This window comes from Tenrec ecaudatus, chromosome 3 (genome assembly GCF_050624435.1).
Source record: "Tenrec ecaudatus isolate mTenEca1 chromosome 3, mTenEca1.hap1, whole genome shotgun sequence".
NCBI lineage: Eukaryota > Metazoa > Chordata > Mammalia > Afrosoricida > Tenrecidae > Tenrec > Tenrec ecaudatus.
Window position 1 is genome coordinate 36,748,949 of NC_134532.1, and position 6,608 is coordinate 36,755,556.

At 40.6% G+C, this 6,608-nt stretch overlaps 1 pseudogene; it reads right to left on the reverse strand.

Moving 5' to 3' along the window:
* Positions 1-4,203: 4,203 nt before the first annotated feature.
* Positions 4,204-4,779, reverse strand: LOC142443353 (eukaryotic translation initiation factor 1 pseudogene; annotated as a pseudogene).
* Positions 4,780-6,608: the final 1,829 nt, after the last annotated feature.

The window sequence follows — 6,608 nt, forward strand, 5'->3', positions numbered from 1 at the left end:
TGCCTGATGGTGCCCTTCCTTGTGCCTTTTGACAATGTGAAGGAGCTGTCACCAACCCCCACATTTCTCTGTCCCACATCTGTCTACCCAATATGTTCCTTTCCCTGTACCTCCCCAGGCAGCCTGGGGAAAATAACTGGCTCATGGTTTGACAGAGAGAAGACAATCAAATACTGTATTAATAAAGATGTTTCTTTTTTTAAAAAGTGGGGGGCATACAATCATTATCAATATCGATTAAAATTTTCTTCTTTGCTGTTCATATCATTTTTATTTTGGCAAAATGTACACAGCAAAACATTCTCCAATTCAACCACTAATATATGTACAATTGAGTGTCTTTGATTATACTCTTCATGTTTACAACCATTATTGATATCCTTTTCAAAATTATCCCGCCACCACTAATATAAAATGAACATCCCCTAATCAACAACCCTATCTCCTTCACCCATGGCAACTACTGGTTAATCTTTCTTTTTAAAAAATAGATGTATATAATATTCACATATCATACACTCTCATAGCTAAATATTTTAAGTGTTTTTAAATATATATATGCATATATATCATAATGAATTATTATAATGCCTCCCCCTCCCACAGTCATTGTTTGCTCCCAAAATGTCCTCACCCTTCCTACTCCTCTGCTCCCCAAGGGCCCAACAGACCATTGTATCAGTTATTGTCTCTATGGATCTGCACTGTCTGTGCTTTACAAATTTGGAAACCCCAAAAAAAACAACAAATAAATAAATAAAACAGCAAGAAGAAAATAATAATATTAAGATAAAAATTAAAATAAAGAGTTTTAAAGAAAGGAAAGACTACCATCAATATTTTAAAGTTCAGTCAAAAAAAATTCGTCATGGAACAAGTGAGAAATACTTTACCTTAGGACAAATTCTGGTTGGATCAAGAGGTGGGTCAACTGACCAATTATCATGTTATGCCATGGTCCAATCCACCATGATGAAGGTAACAATCATCTCTGATAGTAAAGCTTTTCAAAGGGATCTGCCAGAGGTTTGCTATGCCTAGATATCCTTCAGCTAGATTTTTTTTGAGTTCTCACTGTTCACCTACACTTCAACAAATTGGATGTTCATAATTTGAGCTCTGAATCTTTTTCCTTCATCATATTTGAATTTAATTGTCACTATTTTTGGATCACACATGCTGGTGTGCTTCTTCATTTTGGAATTACTTGAAACCTCACTTAGATGGCTGCTTGTTTGAAGACAATTCTTTAAGACCCCAGATAATTGATAGCCTGGCACCATCTGCTTTTTTTCACCACACTTTGCTGTAATACCCTTATCTTCATTGATTTTCCAATGAAGGTAAGTATTGAGCAGAGCCATGTAAAGATCCTGTACACAGAATATGATCAACTAGAGGATAGATCTAGCTACACCTTGTCATAAACCATGGGTACCTCTACCGAGTGCCTGGAAAGTGAACATGTGAAACCCTACAACTGTATTGGTCTGGGAGGACTAGAAAAACAAATTCATAGACATAAATGTATATAAGATAGAACTTTATATCAAAGAGCAATTGTGCACTAAGAAAGCATACCAGCCCAGTCCAGTTCAACTCCCTAAGTCTGTTATTAGCCCACATATCCGATGCTAGACTATAAATTTCTCTTCATACTCACGCAACATATGCAATCATGCCAACTGCAGGAAGACCACATGCCAGAGGGTGGAAAGTCTTTTGGATCCAGTGGAGGTGGAAACATCTCAATCCTGTCAGGGGTCTCCACGTGGCTCTTTCAGCTCCAGGGCTCTAGTGTAGCTCCATGTGTCTTGTTCTCAGGAATGTCTCACAGGGCGTGAACCTGTGTCCTGCCTCCGACGAGCTATTTATCTCCTCAGCGCCTCCAAATGATGTCATCAAAATGCACCCGGATTGACAGACTAAACTCCACCCCTTCACTATTAACTCTCAAATTGACAACAGATTATGCAACTACCACAACAACCATGGAGGCAGATGAAGAGGAAGGCAGGAAAAGAGAAGTAGGAACCTTTTCTATTTGTTTCCTACCTTACTTATTTTTATCTTTATGTTATTATTTTTCTTTATGTTTCATTTTATCTTTGTTTTTAATTGTTTTTGTTACTGTCTCCCTGTTTGGAAGTAAAGAAGAAGTGGATCCATAGAGATAATAACTGAGGCAATGGTTTATAAGGAAGGGGGAGGGGAATTGGGGAGCAATCAGTGGATCTGTGAGACAGGAGGGAGCATTAAGCTTATTTTGATGATGGGCTTACCATTCTTTTTTAGAAGCGTTTTAAGTATGGAAATATGAATGTTATATCAGGAACATTACTAACGAAAGAAAAGAAGGAAAGCGAGCAAAGCTTGATCTATGGTTAGCATGTGTGAAGGGGAAGAGTTTTTGCTTAGGGGGCAGTGAATTAACGTTAATGACGGTAGAACAATATGAAGGGGGATAGTACTGGCTGTAAAACATGAAAAGAATACTCAATGGCACTGAATTACACATGTAGAAGTTGTTGAACTGGTGAAAGTTTTGTTGTATACATTTTTGCAAGTATGTCAAATATATTACAAGAATAATGATTATGGAGGGGGAGAAATTGTTCTATATTGACTGTGGTAAAGATTATACAACTCTTCTCGATATGGTTGAAGTATTGAATTATATGATAAGTGGAAAAGTGCCAATAAAGTGTTTTGCTTTGTTTTTAATGGAAGTGGACACTCAAAAATGTTCAACATTTTACCTTCCACTTTAACTCAACAGCCTGCATATCTCATGGGCTACCCTGTCCTAAGGGTAGAACTGGGCTGCCCAGAGAGAAAGTGGAACATTCCTAGGACAATAGTATCCCCAGGAATTCCCTTCATTATGGCTCACACCTCAGGCCAACTGCCTGCATTTCTACAAATCTACACATGGTTTTCAGGAAGGACTTGTTTGTCCACAGTCAGTGCAAATGATGAAGGGTAGAGATTGACCTTGCATAACAGGGGTCAGGAAAATCCCCTCTAGAGGCCATTACTGCTCCTACTCAGAGCCATCCTCTTTCTGCTTCCATAAGCACAGCACATGTGAATCACCTACAGTAAAATATGGTAACAGAGCTCCAAGTCACACATGAAAGTCAGGCTTCTTAGGCCTTCATCCTTACCATATTGATCATAGATGTCTGTGGAGGTGACACCCTTCTGGATTCTTCTTGGTGACATGAATGTCCTACCCTGTAAGCACCTTCATGTCAAAAGCAGTGCTTTTCATCTTAGAATCGTTTTAAATTATATTTCCCCCTTATTTCTAGGTGTGATCGTGCAGGTAGACCTGCTACAGACCAGTCATGAGTTGGGAAAGCTATGTGCTATGTCTCAAAGTGCTATGTCTAGCTTCCAGGTCTGAAGATATCAAGTTTCTAGATCTAAAAGGCTCTGGGAAACACAACCTGTGTTAGGTAGCACAGAAGCCTTGTGATGAGTCTTAGCAACAACTAAGTTTTCACATATTGATGCATTGCAACCACTATAACTCAACCAGCTGCATGTGTTTTAACAATATGAAACCTGAGGACACTGACATGTAAAATGTAGGAAACATACCAGGAGACACAATGAAGGCTTAATGGTCAAACATCTCAAGCATCACAACACTAATTGGGCAGCAGAGGGAGCTCAGGGTACATGGGAGACAGTCTTTTCCACTGGAGCAGGTGCAGGGGATGCCAAGTGTTTGTTTGCTCTTGCGTTTGGAGTTTCCCAATTCACCCATGTAGAGAACCACTTTAAGGACACTTCAGCAACTAGGTCGCATGCCTCTTATTTTCCTAGAGGGCAGATCCTAAAAATTAAAAGCCCATGTTCTTCCTGAGAAGACAGGGGAGAAAGAAATCACACCGGTGACAAGTTGAAATCAATCTCAGAAGGACCGGTAGTCTCACTATGTCGTTAAATTCTGACCTCCATGTGCTTCACTCAACACAATCAGTTTCTGTCCATCCTAATTCTTTTTTCCAAATTACTGTAGGCTGAAACTGTATTATGTGAATCCCAGCCCAAGTATCTCCTGTGAAGAGAAAACCAAACCAAACCTGATTTTACCATTTCTGAAATAATTGACAGTTGTATTTTTGAAACATGGAGAAACTGACATTTTGAGATTCTTTTTTTTTTTGTGGCTCTTTTCAGTTTATAGCATGAAGGAGTTACACTAGTCCAAGTTAAAAGTGGACCCCAAATGGTTACATCATACAAGCTGTGAGGTTTTAAACTTGTGACAAGGGACAGAGGGAATTTTTCTACTCATTGCAAGGAAATCCTCACTTAAGTTTCCGTGAGCCACAAGCACTTAAAACCCATGAACCTTCAGCTGGTCGTCCTTAGCCAGTCCAATCTCTACAAGGAACTGGCATATGTTCTTGCGCTGGTCACCCTGGAGCTGAATCACTTCTCCATATTCTGGATGCTCAATCACAGTACCATTGCAGGCAAATTTCTTCTTAAAGGCCTTCACTAGCTTCTTTTTGTCGTAGTCATCAGTGATCCCTTGGACAGTGGTCAGGGTCTTCCTGCCGTTGCGCTGTTGAATTCTTATATGGATATAATCCCCTGTCCCCGCAGGCAGCAGGTCATCACCCTTACTTGCATCAGCAAAGGGGTCGAAAGAGTGGAGGTTCTGGATAGCGGACATACGATACGATTCCTTTTCCTCGGTGGAAACGGCCTGCGGAAGGCGGCGGCTGGAGAAGGCGGGCAGGGGGGACAGAGCGTCGGGAAGCGAGGGAGAAACAAAGAGGGTAGGAGAGTGAGAAGAACACATTCTGACCTACTAATCCCCCAGGACAATATTGCTGCTCACAGCAGACAATGCACAGAGAGGATCATAGGGCCGGTCCCAACACAAGACATGATGTCCCTAACTGAACCGTATCACTATGGGGACAACACTGGAGACTCAGTGTGGGACTTGTGTCTGATCTGACCCCATCACATTGGGGCAAAAATAAGGGCATGCAACAGCAAGGGAAGCAAAGCAATAAAAACCCTGGGGAATACAAAAATTAGACTTTGGGAACAGAGTGTGGCATACCACCCCTTCAGACTCGACTGGAAAACATTCCTGAAAGTCTAAAAATAGACCTGGAATGATTCATAGGCTTTTCTTGTTTTGTCATTGACTAACTTTTTGTTGTTATTGCTGTTTGTTTCGTTGGTTTTGTCTTCCTTTGTTGTTTTCTTTGGATTTGCCTTGTTTTGTGCTTATTAATGTCTCTGCTTATCCATCTAGATAAAAGACGGGATAAACAATCAAGAGAAGGAAAAAATAGGACCAGTGGTTCCTGAGGTGGGGAGGGGAACATGGGAGAAGGAGAGATGGGAGAAAAGAAGGGAGGGGGGGTCAAACAACCCAAGGACAAGTTAAGAACAAATGAACTAAAATCGATGAAGAAAAGGCATAGGATGCCTAGTGGGGATTAATCAAAGGCAAAATAAGAGTGAGGAATTACTGAAACCCAAATGAAGGCCAAACATGTTAGTGGGGCAAGAGGAAAGTAAAAAAGAAATAGAGAAACAAACTAGGAGGCAAAGGGCATTTATAGAGGTCTAAATATAGGCATGTACCTATGTAAATATATTTATATATAATGGTAGGGAAATAGATGTGTGCACTTATATTTATATGTTAGGTAGTAAGGTTGAAGATGCAAAGTGGGCCTCAACTCAATACTCCCCAAATGCAAGAATACTTTGTTCTAAAGCCCAGCATTCTGTGATGCTCACTTTCCCAACACGATGGTGGGAGACAAATTCGGTGTAGAAGCAAATGTGGTGAAGAAAGCTGATGGTGCATGGCTATCAAAAGATATATTGTCTGGGGTCTTAAAGGCTTGAAGATAAACAGACATCTAACTGAGAAGCAAAAAAGCCCACATGGAAGAAGCAGACCAACCTGTGTGATCATGAGGTGTACATGTGATCATGTATCAGGCATCAAAGACCCAGAACAAGAAAAAAAATCATATCTTTGTGAATGAAGAAGAGTGTGCAGTGGAGACCCAAAGCCCATCTATAGACAATTGGACATCGACTTACAGAAAGGTCAAAAGAAAGAGAAGAGCCAGTCAGGGTGCACTACAGCACCGATGAAACAAACACCTTTCCTCTAGTTCTTTAATGCTTCTCCCCCCACTATCATGACCTCCATTCTAGCATACTAATCTGAGTAGACCAGAACATGTACACTGCTACAGATAAGATCTCGCAACACAGGGAATCCAGGACCCCTCAGGGCCAATAATGAGAATAGGGATACCAAGAAGGTAATGGGAAAGTGGGAGTAGAAAGGGGAAATCAATCACAAGGATTGACATATAACTCCCTCCCAGTGGGACAAACAGAAAGTGGGTGGAGTGAGACAGCGGACAATGAAAAATATTAAAATAATCATTTATAATTTATCAAGGGTCATGAAAGAGGGAGAGTGGGAGAGGGAGGGGAAAATGAGGAGCTGATATCAAGAGCTCAAGTACAAAGCAAACACTTTGAAAATGATGATGGCAGCATATGTACAAATATGCTTGACAATGGATGAATGCATAGATTGT